Below are 15034 nucleotides of genomic sequence, written 5' to 3' on the forward strand. Positions count from 1 at the left end.
CCTGTGTTAAAGAAAGATTCTGAAATATATTAACTAATGCTTAACGTCTTAAATATGCTGTTTATTTTTTAAAGATTTATTTTATTTATTTGAAAGGCAGGGTGGCACTGAGAGGGACGCATACACACGGAGTCTTTCATTTGCTGGTTCATTCCTCAAATGGCCACAATGAAGCCAGGATCCCAGAACTCAGTCTAGGTCTCCCATGTGGGTGGCAGAAGCCCAAGTACTTGGGACATCTCCCACTACTTTGCTAAGTGCATTAACATGAAGCTTAATCAGAAGCAGAGTAACTGGAACTCAAATTGGGGCTCCTATGTAGGTTGTTGGTGTGGCAAGCAGCCTTTAACATGCTGTGCCACCCACAAAACTGGCTCCTGTAATTTATTTGCTTGAGGCTAGAGGCTACGTGAATGCATATTGACCTATATCATTAGCTCTGCCCAGTAAAGTGAGAATATTTGAGGTCCCAAGCAGTTTTATAAGATTTTTGAAAACTTTGATTCTTCATGATAATTTGTTTGTTATTACCTATAATGATTACAGTAAAATCCTTGAAGTAGCAAGGAAGGTAGAATGAGATTAGATATGCTGTATGGATGCAAGGAGAGACTTACAAAGTAATGGAGTAGGAGTAAAGAAGAGGAGTTTTGATTGAATTTCTGGACCTTGGAAGTAACTTTTGTAGAAGAGTTTGTGTAGTGATAGTGATTTTGTTTCTTTGGCTTCAAATTATCTCTGCTTTGTGTTTCCTGTTTAATCAACATGTCCTTGTTATCCATTCATATGTAAGAAAGTTTTGGCTTGAGCCAAATTTGTTTTGGATCATGCTTTTACTTCTCATGTGGACTTTTGTAATAATTTGGAGAAAGACAATAAGAAATAGCCTAAGTAGTAGGATTAAAGGTCCTTCTTCTCTTTGTCCATTTCCTCTCGTCTCTCAAGTAATGCACCAAGACTATTTAATTCTATTCATTTTATAGTTTGAGATTAGAAAAGGAAAGTTCTATGAAATGCATGAAGTCTGTATACTTCAAATAAAAGGTTTCTTTGGAAAAAAAAAAGAAAAGGAAAGTTTGCTTTCACATCTCTCATATTCACCAGCTTTCTTGCTTTTGACTACCTATGGCAGAGATTGCTAATTTTCTCAAAGTATCTGTTTTTTGTTACTTCTCTCCATTTAGTAGACATAATTAGCACTTGCTGAAAGACCCAGTTTCTGGGGTACTCTTGCAGCTGAGTTTATTAACCTTAGGACTAAGTTCTGATCAGTAGTAAATAGATGGAATTGTGTGGTACTTCCCATTGTGGCACAGCAGGTTAAGCTGCTGCCTGCAATGCTGGCATCCCGTATGGGTGCCAGTTCGAGTCTTGGCTGCTCCACTTTTTTTTTTTTATTTAGTAAATATAAATTTTCAAAGTACAGTTAATGGATTACAATGGCTTCCCCCCCATGATTTCCCTCCCACTCACACCCCTCCCATCTCCCGCTCGCTCTCCCATTCCATTCACATCAAGATTCATTTTCAATTATCTTTATTTACAGAAGATCAATTCAGTATATATTAAGTAAAGATTTCATCAGTTTGCACCCACACAGAAACACAAAGTGTAAAACACTGTTTCAGTATTAGTTATAGCATGGCTGCTCCACTTCTAATCCAGCTTCTTGCTGAGGTGCCTGGGAAAGCAGCAGAAGATGGCCCAAGTACTTGGACCCCTGCAACCCTGTAGGAGGCCAGGATGAAGCTTCTTCCTACCCTTCAGCTCGGGTTAGCCCCAGCTGTTGTGGCCATTTGGGGAGTGAACTCATGGGTGTAAGGTGTAAGATCTCTCCCTCTCTGTCTCTGCTTCTCTCTCTGTAACTCTGCCTTTCAAATAAATTAAATCTTAAAAATAAAAAATAAAAATTAAAAATAAATACTAAGAAAATAAATTTTAAAAAGTTAGGATAGTATAAACTTCTTGAGATCATGTCATTTATGGTTAAGGTTTAGTATATAGTACCTAGCATAAAATAAGCCCTCAATAATTGTTTGTTGGGTGACAATGTTACACTAAGGTTAATTTATAGAAAGTGCTTTTGGAAAGATGAGAATAAAGAACTTGAAAGTGAAATTACTTAGTTTTCTCATTTTTTATTAAAAGGTTAAATTTCAGTTGAATAAAAATTGAATCTGTTTGAGTACATTTTATAGCCATTGAATTGAAAATATTTGCATAAACTTTCTCTTGTTGCTTATGAGTTCGATTTGAATTCCTTAGGTTGTAAATTATTCTAGAAAGATGTCAAGCTTAGTTTAATTTATAAAAGTATTTCATTCCATTAACAGGCTGAATGCTAAAGTGTTAAACAGAGTCCTTTGACAAGTAGAATTTAATGTAGTATATTTTTAGAAAACTGAGTATATGAACATCACTAGTCAGTAGAAAATGCAAATTAAAATCATGAGGTACCATTACATACAAATTAGGATAGTTAAACAAAACAGGCCAACCTTGATAATACCAAGCTGGCAAAGATATAGAGCAACTGGAACTTCCATACATAACTGATGGGAATGCAAAATTTTAAAGTTTCTTGGAATAATGGTTTCATAGTTTCTTAAAAATTACTTTGTAAGCCACCAATCCAACTCCTATATCTTTAACCAAGAAAATGAAGCTTATGTTTTCACAGAAACTGGTATAGCTTTGTTCATACTTGTCAAAAACTGGAAAGAACCCAAATGTCAATTTGTAAATGGATAAACTGTGGTATTGCAATGAAATACTTCTTAGTAACAAAAAGGAAGGAACAGCTGATACATGTATCAACTTGCATGAATCTCAGAGGCATTGTGCTTTGTGAAAGAAGCCTCTCGTGATTCCATTGATATGACATCATGAGAAGTATAAAACTACAGTGATATAGGTCAGATTGCTCTTTACCTGGTGCAATTGTTGCAATGTTTTTCTTTTTTTTTAGGATTTATTTTATTTATTTGAAAGGTAGAGTTACAGAGAGACAGAAGCAGAGAGAGACAGGTAGAGAGATCTTTTATCCATTGGTTTACTCCTCAAATGGCAGCAATGGCCAGGGCTGAGCCAGGCCAAAGCCAGAAGCTTTTTTGGGCCTCCCATGTGGGTACAGGGGCCCAAGTACTTGGGCCATCCTCTGCTACTTTCCCAGGTACAGATCAGAAGTGGAGCAGCTGGGTCTCAAACTGGCACCCAAATAGAAAGAATGCTGGCACTGCAGGCGGCGGCTTTATCCGCTATGCTGTCGCATCGGTCCTGTTAGAATATTTTTGACCCCTTCGAAAGTTCATGTTGAAGCTTGATCTATAATGTGGCAGTGTTGGGAGGTAGTGCCTAATGGGAGGTGTTTAGATTACAAAGGCTCTGCCCTCATGAATAAATGAATGCCTTTATCAAAAGGGCTTGTCGAAGTGGGTTTGCTCTGTTCTGCCCTGTGAAGACAAAGTGTTTGTCCCCTTTTACCTTCCTGCCTTCTTCCATGTGAAATAATGTTCAGCAGAAAGACCCTCAATAGACATTGAATGCTGGTGCCTTGATATTGGATTTCCCGGCCTCCAAAATTGTGAGAAATAATTTCTGTTCTTTATAAATTACCCAGGCCAGTGTATTCTTTTTATAATAGCACAAAAACAGATTAAGACACCAGGGTTATCAATAGGGAGAGTATGTGACTGTGGAGACATTGCACGAGAATTATTCTGTATTCTGAGTATGGTGGCAGTTATGCAAATTTATACATGCATTGAAATTGATAGAAATGTATACTCCCACCCCATCTTAAAAAATAGTCTGTTTTACTGTATGTTATATAAAACATAAAATGGAAATCATACAAACTGAATATGTCTTTTTTTTTAGATTTTCTTTTTTTTTTTCTTTTTTTTATTTGACAGATAGAGTTAGACAGTGAGAGGGAGAGACAGAGAGAAAGGTCTTCCTTCTGTTGGTTCACCTCCGCAGATGGCCGCTATGGCCAGTGCTGTGTGGATCTGAAGCCAGGACCCAGGTGCTTCCTCCTGGTCTCCCATGTGGGTGCCTCCCTGGGCCACAGTAGAGAGCTGGACTGGAAGAAGAGCAGCCGGGACTAGAACCCGGCACCCATATGAGATGCTGGTGCCGCAGGCGGAGGATTAACCAAGTGAGCCATGGCGCCGGCTCCTGAATATGTCTTCTTAAAAAAAAAAAAAAGACATATTCAGAACTGCGTAAATAAACTTATACTCCTATTAAGAACTCTGATATTTTCTCTGTTAAATTTGTTTTTATTTATTTATTTATTTATTTATTTTTACAGGCAAAGTGGACAGTGAGAGAGAGAGACAGAGAGAAAGGTCTTCCTTTTGCCGTTGGTTCACCCTCCAATGGCCGGCGCGGCCGGCACGGCCAGCGCGGCCAGCGCACTGCACTGATCTGATGGCAGGAGCCAGGTACTTATCCAGGTCTCCCATGGAGTGCAGGGCCCAAGTACTTGGGCCATCCTCCTCTGCACTCCCGGGCCACAACAGAGAGCTGGCCTGGAAGAGGGGCAACCGGAACAGAATCCGGCGCCCCAACCGGGACTAGAACCCGGTGTGCCAGCGCCACAAGGCGGAGGATTAGCCTAGTGAGCCACAGCGCCGGCCATAAATTTGTTTTTAACTTTCAAGAATTTATTTAAAAACTAACTGATTCACAGAAAATATCATATTAAAGAATTAGCATCATAATCATTTTATGCAAAAAAATTTAAGTGTTCACCTACTACAACTTCACATCTTTGAAAAAGTTTATTGTTTCGTTTATTTGAAAGGCATAGTGACATACACACAGAATGTGAGAGACAGAGATTTTATCTGCTGGTTCACTGTCCAAGTGCCCATAATGGTCAGGACTGGGCTGGGCTGAAGCCAGGAGCCCAGAACTCCCATTTGGGTCTCCCACATGGGTGGCAGGGGTCCAAACACTTGAGCCATCATTTGCTGTCCCCCAGGACAAATTAACAGGAAGATGGATCAGAATCAGAGCAGCTGGGACTCAAGCCAGTACTCTGATACAGGATTTGGGCATCCCAAATAACAGTTCAAGCCACTGCAACACAACACCTGTCCCAAACTCCATATTTTTTAAAAAAGATTTTCTTTTTATTTATTTGAAAGACAGAGTTTTATATATATATAGAGAGAGGGAAGAGACAGAGAGAGCGAGCGAGCGAGAGATCGTCTGTGTGGTGGTTCGCTCCCCATATGGCTGCAATGCCCAGGGCCGTGTCAAGCTGAGGTCATGAGCCTGGAGCTTCTTCCAAGACTCCCACATGGGCCCAAGCAATTGGGCCATATTCCACTACTTTCTCAAGTGCATTAGCAGGGAGTTGGATCAGAAGTGGAGCAGCTGGAACTTGAACTGGTGCCCATATAGGATGCTGGTGTTCCAAGTGGCAGCTTAACCCTCTGCACCACAATGCTGGCTCCAAACTTCATATTTTTGAATAAGCAATAATCATCATTTTTATTAAAAATGTTCAGTGGTTATTTTGTTAAACACTTTAGCTATACTATGCTCATAATATGGCATATTGTTTTCTGTATTTTACTGATGAGGAAATAAGCATATAGAGAGGACTTGCTTGGCTCACACAAGGACAATAGAGCTGGAATTTGACCTATGTATGTCAGACTCCAGCGTTCTTATTCTTTTTTTTCTTAAACTGATTTATTTATTTGAAAGTCAGAGTTACAGAGAGAGAGGGGTAGACAGATCTTCCACCCACTGGTTCACTTCCCCAATGGCTACAATGGCTGGAGATGGGCCAGGCCAAAGCCCGGAGCAGGAGCTTCTTCTGGGTCTCTGATTTGGCTACAGGGGCCTAAGCACTTGGGCCATCTTCTGCTGCTTCCCCAGGCTCATTAACAGAGAGCTGGATCAGAAGTGGAGCAGCTGGAACTTGAACTGGTGCCCATATGGGATGCTGGCGCTACAGACAGTGGCTTAACCTGCTACACCACAGTGCTGGGCCCCCTCGTTCTTTTTTTTTTTTTTAGCTTTATTTGTTATAAAATAACACACGAATATAAAATAAACACAAAACAAATGTATTAAACATTTATTTAACAGTTGTAACCACCAGAAAGGTTAAGAATTTCTGCAGCTACCCCAGAAACTCCGTGTACCATATCTCAATTAAAAATGCATTCCTCTCCAATAGTAACCATTATTTTAATTTTAAAAAGTTTATTTTTCATCTTCTTGAATGGCAGAGTGAGCAAGGGAAGAAGGAAAGGAGAGAAGGAAGGAGGGAGGGAGGGGGGAGAAAGGGAGGGAGAGAGGAAGAGAGAGAGAGAGAGATTGATTTTTGATTCAGAAAGCTAGATTGGAAGTTGAGTAGCCAGGACTCTGAACTGGCATTCCCATGTGGAATGTGGGCATTCCCATACTGGAATGTGGGCGTTCCAAGTAGTGGCTTTAACCTGCTGCACCGCAGTTGGCCCCCATTATTTTTGTTCTTATGATAATCTAGTTTATTATCTAAGTGCTTATCCTTAGACAATGTAATTTAATCTTACCTAATTTTTAAAAATTTGATGTCTTTGAACCTTATGATTTACAGATCGCTGCTCTCATTTCCTTGCAGTTTAGCCACGAAACTCTGGGCCGTTTGACATGATAGAGTTTCTTATAGATTGAATTCTGCTGATTGCATACTAATGGTGTTGCTTGGCATTTTCCTCTGTTCTCTGAATGCCATAGATCCAGAAGCTGGATGAGAATCAGATGTGATTCCTTTGGCAAGATCATAAGGAGGTGTTGTTTTTAGCAAGAGGCACTTAATTTTCTGGATGACTCTTCTGGTGATATTAACAACCACTGATACTTGATGCTTACATTCACTAATTCATTAGAGGTTGCAAATTGGTGATATTCTAAATGGTTTCTTTTTTATATGTTACTTAGTATGCTTCCTTAGAAAGCTCTCCCATCTACTATTTGGTTATTAAATAGAACAGTTCACAAGGAAGTGCTTGATTACTTTTATTTACCAGTTTTCAGTTTGTTCTCTCTAAAACTCTAAAGCTTTTTTTTTTTTTTAAATTTAAGGATCATTATGAACTTACGGATTTAAATTTAGGCATGTTTGGCTTTTAATATCTCACAGTTAATATGCTTAATGAAGTTCAAATTGTCCATTTTTGACCAGTGGGACCCACTTAAGAGAGTTCTTAGTTCTATTAAGTTGACCTTACTAGTCTTTGATATAGCTTCCTTGTTATTGGTATTAGAAGTTATTCCAGGCTAATTTTGTAAATTGTTATTTTATTCATTATCTGTGGAAATAGCCATTTCTCCAAAATTCTCCAAAAATGGAAATTATTATATAACAAATACTAATTATGAGGCTGGCTCCATGGCACAGTAGGTTAATCCTCCACCTGTGGCAACGGCATTCCATATGGGCACCGGTTTGAGACCTGGCTGCCCCTCTTCCAATTCAGCTCTCTGCTATGGCCTGGGAAAGCAGAAGATGGCCCAAGTGCTTGGGCCCCTGCACCTGCCTAGGAGACCAGGAAGAAGTACCTGGCTCCTGGCTTCAGATCGACGCAGCTCCAGCTGTTGGAGCCAATTGGGGAGTGAACCAGAGGATGGAAGACCTTTCTGTCTCTCCCTCTCACTGTCTGTAACTCTACCTCTCAAATAAATAAATAAAATCTTAAAAAAAATACTAGTTGAGAACTTCTGATAGAGCCACCTGTAAAACAACTTTGATTTGGCTTAAAACAGTGTCTTAAACATACTTGTCAAATATTTCCTGAATAAATGGTAGGATATGACTATCTTTAGATTAAGACCCTTCCCCAGCCTCCCCTTACATACCCGGCCCTCCCTCCCACCCCCCAACAATGCTTGGCTCCTAGGTAAATATAATGAGATGAATAAGATTGTGGTCTTTGGTAGCAGACCTCATTGTGTCATATATTAGTTGTATGACTTTGAAAAAAGAAATTATGTCACAGATCTCTATTTATTTATAAAATGAATTAGTAATTAGCTTTTAGGATTACTAGATTTAAGTAATTTAAGTCAATCTACATAGTTACTGGTACATTTACATGGCTGAACATAGTTATTGTTACTGAGTTTATTTTTATTTATTGTCTAATATTTTATTTAACATCAATCTAAAACAAAATATGAAATACACACACACACACAAATTGTGAATGCCATGCAATAGAAGGGTAGCTAACAAAAGTTAATTAACTGGTAGTGTAGATATCCTGTCTTAAATAAATGTAGAGGTATTAGATGCGTGTGTTAACAATTTAAGTCAGAGGCTGCAGTGCAGCGTGTTAAGCTGCTGTTTGCTACATTGGCATCGCAGATCAGAGTGCAGGTTTGAGTCCTGGTTTCTTCTCTTCGGTTCCAGCTTTCTGCTAATGAACCTGGAAAGGCAGTAGGAGATGATCCAAATACCTGGGCCTCTACCACCCAAATGGGAAACCAACATGGAGTTCTTGGCTCCTGGCTTTGGGGTCGCCCAGACCTGGCTGTCGAGGCCATTTGGGAATTGAGCCAGTTGGTGATTTAAATATAGTTTAACCGGTTTTCTGATTTTTTTTTACAGTTTAGTTTCTGTTTATTAAGTCTAAGTACAATTACACAGAAGGAATGAAAAAAAGCTCCTGGCTTTGAACATTAAAAATGGTTTGTGAGAAAGTTTGTCCTGTTTTTGCCTTTAACTTTGTGCCACTGGGCAAATCATATTGTTTCAGTTTCCTTTTCTATAAGATAAGGATGAGCTTAGAGGTTTGTGTGAGAGTTAAATTTAACTCAGTGTAAGGGAAAAGCTAGTATCACAATGCCTGGCATGCAGTAAATGCTGAATTGTTGCCTTCTAGTGTTACTACCAAGGGTTGTCTAACATAGCCCCTGGAATCTTTTGGCAAAAATGAAGTGACTTCCTCTACACATCAGCAATATCTACTGGTGTGAAGTGTATTCCAAAGTCTATAAATAAGTGAACCATTCACTAGTTCACTCCCCAAATGGCCACAATGGCTGGAGCTGGGCCAATCTGAAGCTAGGAGCCAGGAGCTTCTTCCCAGTCTCCCACATGAGTGCAGGAGCCCAAGCACTTAGACCACCTTCTGCTGCTTTCCCAGGCCATAGCAGGAAGCTAGATGGGAAGAGGAGAAGCTGGGACTTTAACTGGCCCCAGTAGGGGATGCCGGCACTGCAGGCAGTGGCTTTACTCTCTAAGCCACAAAACCAGCCTCCTAGAATTAATTTTTTCTAAAAAAAATTTCATATTTATTTTACTTGAAATGCAAAGCACCAGAATGAGAGAGCGAGAGAGAGAGGCACTTCCCTCTGCTGATTCATTTCCCAAATGCCTGCAACAACCAGGGCTGGGCCATGCCAAAGCCAGGAGCCCTGAACTCCATCCAGATCTCCCATGTGGGTGACAGGGGCCTGAGCGCTTGAGCCATTTTATCTGCTGTCTCCCAGGATGCATTAGCAGGAAGCTAGATTGGAAGTGGAGGAGCTGGGACTTGAACCGCACTCTAATTTGGAATATAGGCATCCCAAGTGGTGGCTTAATCCACTACACTGAAATACCTGCCCCTAGAATTATTCTTATTCTGAGCAGTACTAATTAGTAATACTTGTGTACTGAATGCCAGTATAAGCAGGGAGAGTTGACAGTTTTATTTACTTCAATGTGTTCTATTCCATCTAAACCCATTGAACATTCAACATTAATGATGTATCAGGAATAGAGAAATTTACAATGAGAAAATATTTAATAGTTCTAGGATTTCTTCCTGTTAATATTGGAAAAAGACTATTATTTTGGGAAAATAATGTTTAAAGATAATTAGCAGTATTTAGTTGCAGTTTAACAATTTTTTTCTTTTACTGATACTGAATTGAATAGAAGCTATATTGATAACAGTGACAGAAAATTTTTTTTTAATTTCATTTTTCTTATTCTATAGATTCTCAGGGAAGTTTTCTGAAAAATCAGTTTGTTGTGCTCACTTCGGCAGCACATATACTAAAATTGGAACGATATGGAGAAGATTAGCATGGCCCCTGCGCAAGGATGACACACAAATTTGAGAGGCATTCCATATATATAGTTTTTTTTTTAAAATCAGTTTGTTGCTCTAAGAGCAGTGGTTCTCAAACTTCTGTCCATGCAAGTGTTAGCTTTTTTTTTTTTTTTGATTTATTTATTTATTTGAAAGAGCTACAGAAAGGGAGAGAGGAAGAGAGAGAGGAAGAGGAAGAGGGAGGGAGGGAGGGAAGGGGAGAGAGAGAGAGAGAGAAAGAGAGAGAGAGAACATTTCATCTGCTGGTTCACTCCCCTCAGTGGTGACAACTGCCAGGGGTAGGCCAGGCTGAAGCCAGGAGCCCAGAGCCCAGACTGTCCAGCTCTCCCATATGGGTGGCAAGGGCCCAAGTGCTTGGGTCACCTTCTGCTACTTTCCCCAGTGCTGTAGCAAGAAGTTGGGTTGGAATCAGAGCAGCTGGGACTCGACTGGTGGGCCTATGGGGTGCTGGCATCAGTGTCATAGACTGCCACTTAACCTGCTGTACCACAGTGCTGGCCCTGCAAGTGTCAACTTTGTGAAAATGGCAATTACCTTCTCAGTATTATTATATAAATAGTTGTGGTTTTGTGGGTCCCTGAAAGGATTTTGGGGATACCAGTGGAATCCATGGACTATACTTTATGCCCAGTAGGATAGTTTGTAGATATGCCTTTCAGTTATTGGAGGATATTTATTCACCAATGTTTTTTAAAAACCTGAGTTGTACTGTTCAGCTTGTCTAGAGTTAAATTTCATAGCTTGAAGTTAATTTGCCTTTTTAAGGAATCCAGATAATAGAAAGTTCTTCTGAAGAATCAATCTTAAATATTAGTTACTTAATATTCATAAGGCTTAGAAAAGCCAAAAGAAAATAATTCTGCTTTGGGTTAAGTGATTATTTTTGGAAGTTTAGTTTTGAAGTTTATTTATTTTGATATACTTGTGGAACAGGGTGAGTGAGGGAGAGAGATCTTTCATCCACTGCTTCACTCTCATGCCTACAACAGCCAGGGGTAGGCCAGGCTGAAGCCAGGAGCCCAGAACTCCATTTGGGTCTCCCATATGTGTGGTATGGGTGCAGGCCTTCAGGCTTTCATCTGCTACCTCCCAGAATGCATTGGTAGGAAATTGCATCAGAAGTGGAGGTGCTAGGATTCTAACCGGTGCTCCAGTAGGGATGTGGGCACCCCAAGTAGCTGTTTAGTCCAGTGTGCCACAACTCCCACCGCAGATCATTTGAAAGTTTAGAAAAAACAAAGAGTATGGATTTTAGGAAGAGATTTTTTTTAAATCAGTGGTAGCTGGTACAAAGGCTTTAATATATAGATTTTTTAATCTTTAAATTGTGCTCCCAAGGCTCTCAAATGTTGAACAATAGGTTTTGAATTTAAAATATTTAAAATTTTGGATTCAGGTGTAATTTTTAAAGGGGTACAATACAATATTTCAACACTTAGGCATAGCTTAAACTACTATTTGAAGCAGTGAGCCTTTCCATTTCCTTATCTTCTTTGTTTTTGAAGCCTACTAGTCCCTCTGTTGCTTTTTTTTTTTTTTTTTTTTTGTCAGGCAGAGTTAGAGAGAGACAGAGAGAAAGTTCTTCCTTTTCCGTTGGTTCACCCCCCAAATCGCGGCTATGGCTGGCATGCTGCAGCCAGTGCGCTGCGCCGATCTGAAGCCAGGAGCCAGGTGCTTCCTCCTGGTCTCCCATGCAGGTGCAGGAACCCAAGCACCTGGGCCATCCTCCACTGCCTTCGGGCCACAGCAGAGAGCTGGACTGGAAGAGGAGCCACTGGGACTAGAACCTGGTGTCCATATGGGATGCCAGTGCCGCAGGCAGAGGACGGCGCCGGCCTTGATTTCTTTAACTATTCTGGATATTAATCCTCTGTCAGATGAATAGTTTGCCAGTATTTTCTCTTATTCTGTTGGTTGTCACCTTACTCTGTGGATTGTTTGCTTGACAGAAGCTCCTTAGTTTAGTAAAATCCCAGTTGTCTGTTTTTGCTTTAGTTGCTTGTGATTTTAGGGTCTTACCCAATTCAATAAAATTGGAGATGAAAAAGGAGATAGTACAGCTGACACAACAGAAATAGAAAGATTATTAGGACTATTATAACACCTGTTTGCCAACATGTTGGAAAAACTAAAGAAATGGATAGATTTCTGGATTGATAGATATAACTTGCCAAAAATAGACCATGAAGACTTTTGAAAGCTAACCAATAACAAGTAATGAACTTAAATCAGTAATCAAAAGTCTCCCAACAAAGAAAAGTCAGGACCAAATGGCTTCACTGCTACTTTCTATAAACTTTTTTTTTTAAATATAAATATATATTTTTTTACATTTATGGAAGATAGAGCATGAGAGAGAGAGAGAGAGAGAGAGACACTATGAATATCTTCCATTTGCTAGTCTTCTATCTGCTGGTTCCCAAATGGCCCCAACAGCCAGGTATAGGCCAGACTGAAGCTATGAGCCAGGAACTCCACCTTGGTCTCTCATGTAGGGGCAGTGGCCGGAGCACATGGGCCATCTTCTGTTACTTTCCTGGGTACATTCACAGGAAGCTGGATCAGAAGTGGAGTAGCCAGGATTTGAACTGGCACTGCCATGTAGGATTATGGCATCACAAACAGTGGTTTAACTTGCTGTGCCACAAGCTGGCCCTTCCTACCAAACTTTGGAGGAAGAATTAACATTAATTCTTCTCAAACTATTCTAAAAAATGGAAGGAAAGGAACCCTTACAAAATCATTCTGTGAAGCCAGTATTACCATGATTCTAAAACTAGATAAAGACACAACGAAATAAGAAAACTATAGGCCAAAATCCCTGATGAACATAGATACCGAAACTCTCAAGATAATACTTACAAATCAAATCCAACAATACCTCAAAAGTACCCTGATAGAGTGGGATTTATCCCAAGGATGCAAGTATGGTTCAACCCTTGGAAATCAATAATTGTAATACATCATGTTAATAGAATGGAAAAAATCATGATCATCTCAATAGGTGCAGAAAAAGCATTTGATAGAATTCAACACCCATTCATGAACAAATTAGATGTAAAAGGAACATACCTCAACATAAAAGACAAACCCACAGCCAACTTCATGTTGAATGGTGAAAAGCTGAAAGCATTTCTCCTATGATCTGGAACTAGACAGGATGTCCAGTCTTATCACTTTTATTCAATATAGTGCTGGAAGTTTTAGCAAGAGTAATTAGGCAAGAGAGAAACTGAAAGGTGTATGGATGGGAAAGGAAGAATTCAGATTATCCCAGCTCTATATAAACTGAAAGACTCCACCAAGAGTCTGTTAGAACTGATAAATGAGTTAGTAAAGTTACAGGATACAAAATTAACACGCAGAAATCAATAACAAATTTACCAAGAAAGAAATTGTAAGAGCAATCCCTTTCACATTAGTTATAAGAATATAAAATACTTTTGAATAAATTAACAAGGAACACAAAAATTGCAATGAAAATGACAAAATATGTAATTATAAAAAATGAAAATTACAAAAGACTTGTGAAAGAAATTGAACAAGACACACAAAAAATGGAAAGACCTCCCATATTCATGAAATGGAAGAATTAGTTTTCTGAAAATGTCCCCTGTTACCCAAAGCAATTTACAGATCGAACACAATCCCCACAACCCCCATCAAAATACCAATGACATTCTTCATAGAAAAAGCAGTGTTAAAATTCACATGGAGGACCCAGGTTAAGCTGCCACTTGGAATGCTGGCATCCCGTTTCAGTGTCTTGATTGAATTCCTGGCTACTGTGCTTCCAATCCAGCTCCCTACTGATGAGCCTGGTAAAGCAACAGAAGATGGTCCAAGTGCTTGGGCTCGTGCCACCCACATAGGAGACTAGCAAGGAGTTCCTGGCTCCTGGGTTTGGCTTAGCTCAGATGTGACTATTGGGGCCATTGGGGAGCAGATCAAAAGATGGAAAATCTTTTGTGTCTCTCCCTATTTTTCTCTATTGCTTTGCCTTTTTATTTATTTATTTATTTTTTTGACAGGCAGAGTGGACAGTGAGAGAGAGAGACCGAGAGAAAGGTCTTCCTTTGCCGTTGGTTCACCCTCCAATGGCCGTCGCAGCCGGCGTGCTGCGGCTGGCGCACCGCGCTGATCCGATGGCAGGAGCCAGGTACTTCTCCTGGTCTCCCATGGGGTGCAGGGCCCAAGCACTTGGGCCATCCTCCGCTGCACTCCCGGGCCACAGCAGAGAGCTGGCCTGGAAGAGGGGCAACCGGGAAAGAACCCGGCGCCCTGACTGGGACTAGAACCCGGTATGCCGGCGCCACGAGGCGCAGGATTAGCCTAGTGAGCCGCGGCGCCGGCTGTATTGCTTTGCCTTTCAATATAAGTAAGTCATTAAGATGTGTGTAGAATTATTTCTATAAAAGATGCATATGGAAACATCAAAGGCCCTGAATAGCCAAAGCAATCTTTACCAAAGAAACAAAGATGGGGGTATCACAGTAGCAGATTTCATGACATACTGTAGAGCTGTTGTAACCAAAACAGCAAGGTATTGGAATAAAGACAGAAACACAGGCCAGTGGAACATAATAGGAACCTGAGAAATGATTCTGTACATCTCCAGCCAACTCACTGTAGAAAAGTAGCTAAAAACATACCTTGGAGAAGATACTCTGTTCTTAACGGTGCTGGGAAAACTGTATGTCCTTATTTAAAAGATTGAAGCCTCTGCCTCCCCATACTCTTATCCTCTACAAAAATTCATTCAAAATGGATCAAGTATCCACATGTATTTATAGGGAAACTATTAGAGGAAAATGTAAGGGAAGCACTTCAAGACATTGGCACAAGCAGCAGGTTTTTGGTGTTGGAGTTTTGATGCTGAAGGAAGACAAGGGGTTCCAAACTCTTGTCTCATCCTTATTAAAATT

The 15034-nt window shown here is 40.1% G+C and overlaps 1 protein-coding gene and 1 non-coding gene across 9 annotated transcripts in view; both read left to right on the plus strand.

Moving 5' to 3' along the window:
- Positions 1 to 15034, plus strand: part of FUT8 (fucosyltransferase 8) — a 296746-nt gene that overhangs the window by 23041 nt on the left and 258671 nt on the right. The gene's annotated exons all lie outside the window — the stretch shown is intronic.
- Positions 10028 to 10134, plus strand: LOC127484681 (U6 spliceosomal RNA). The gene has a single exon (XR_007911846.1). It is a non-coding gene; the product is annotated as a U6 spliceosomal RNA (small nuclear RNA).

This window comes from Oryctolagus cuniculus, chromosome 20, assembly GCF_964237555.1.
Source record: "Oryctolagus cuniculus chromosome 20, mOryCun1.1, whole genome shotgun sequence".
Lineage (NCBI taxonomy): Eukaryota > Metazoa > Chordata > Mammalia > Lagomorpha > Leporidae > Oryctolagus > Oryctolagus cuniculus.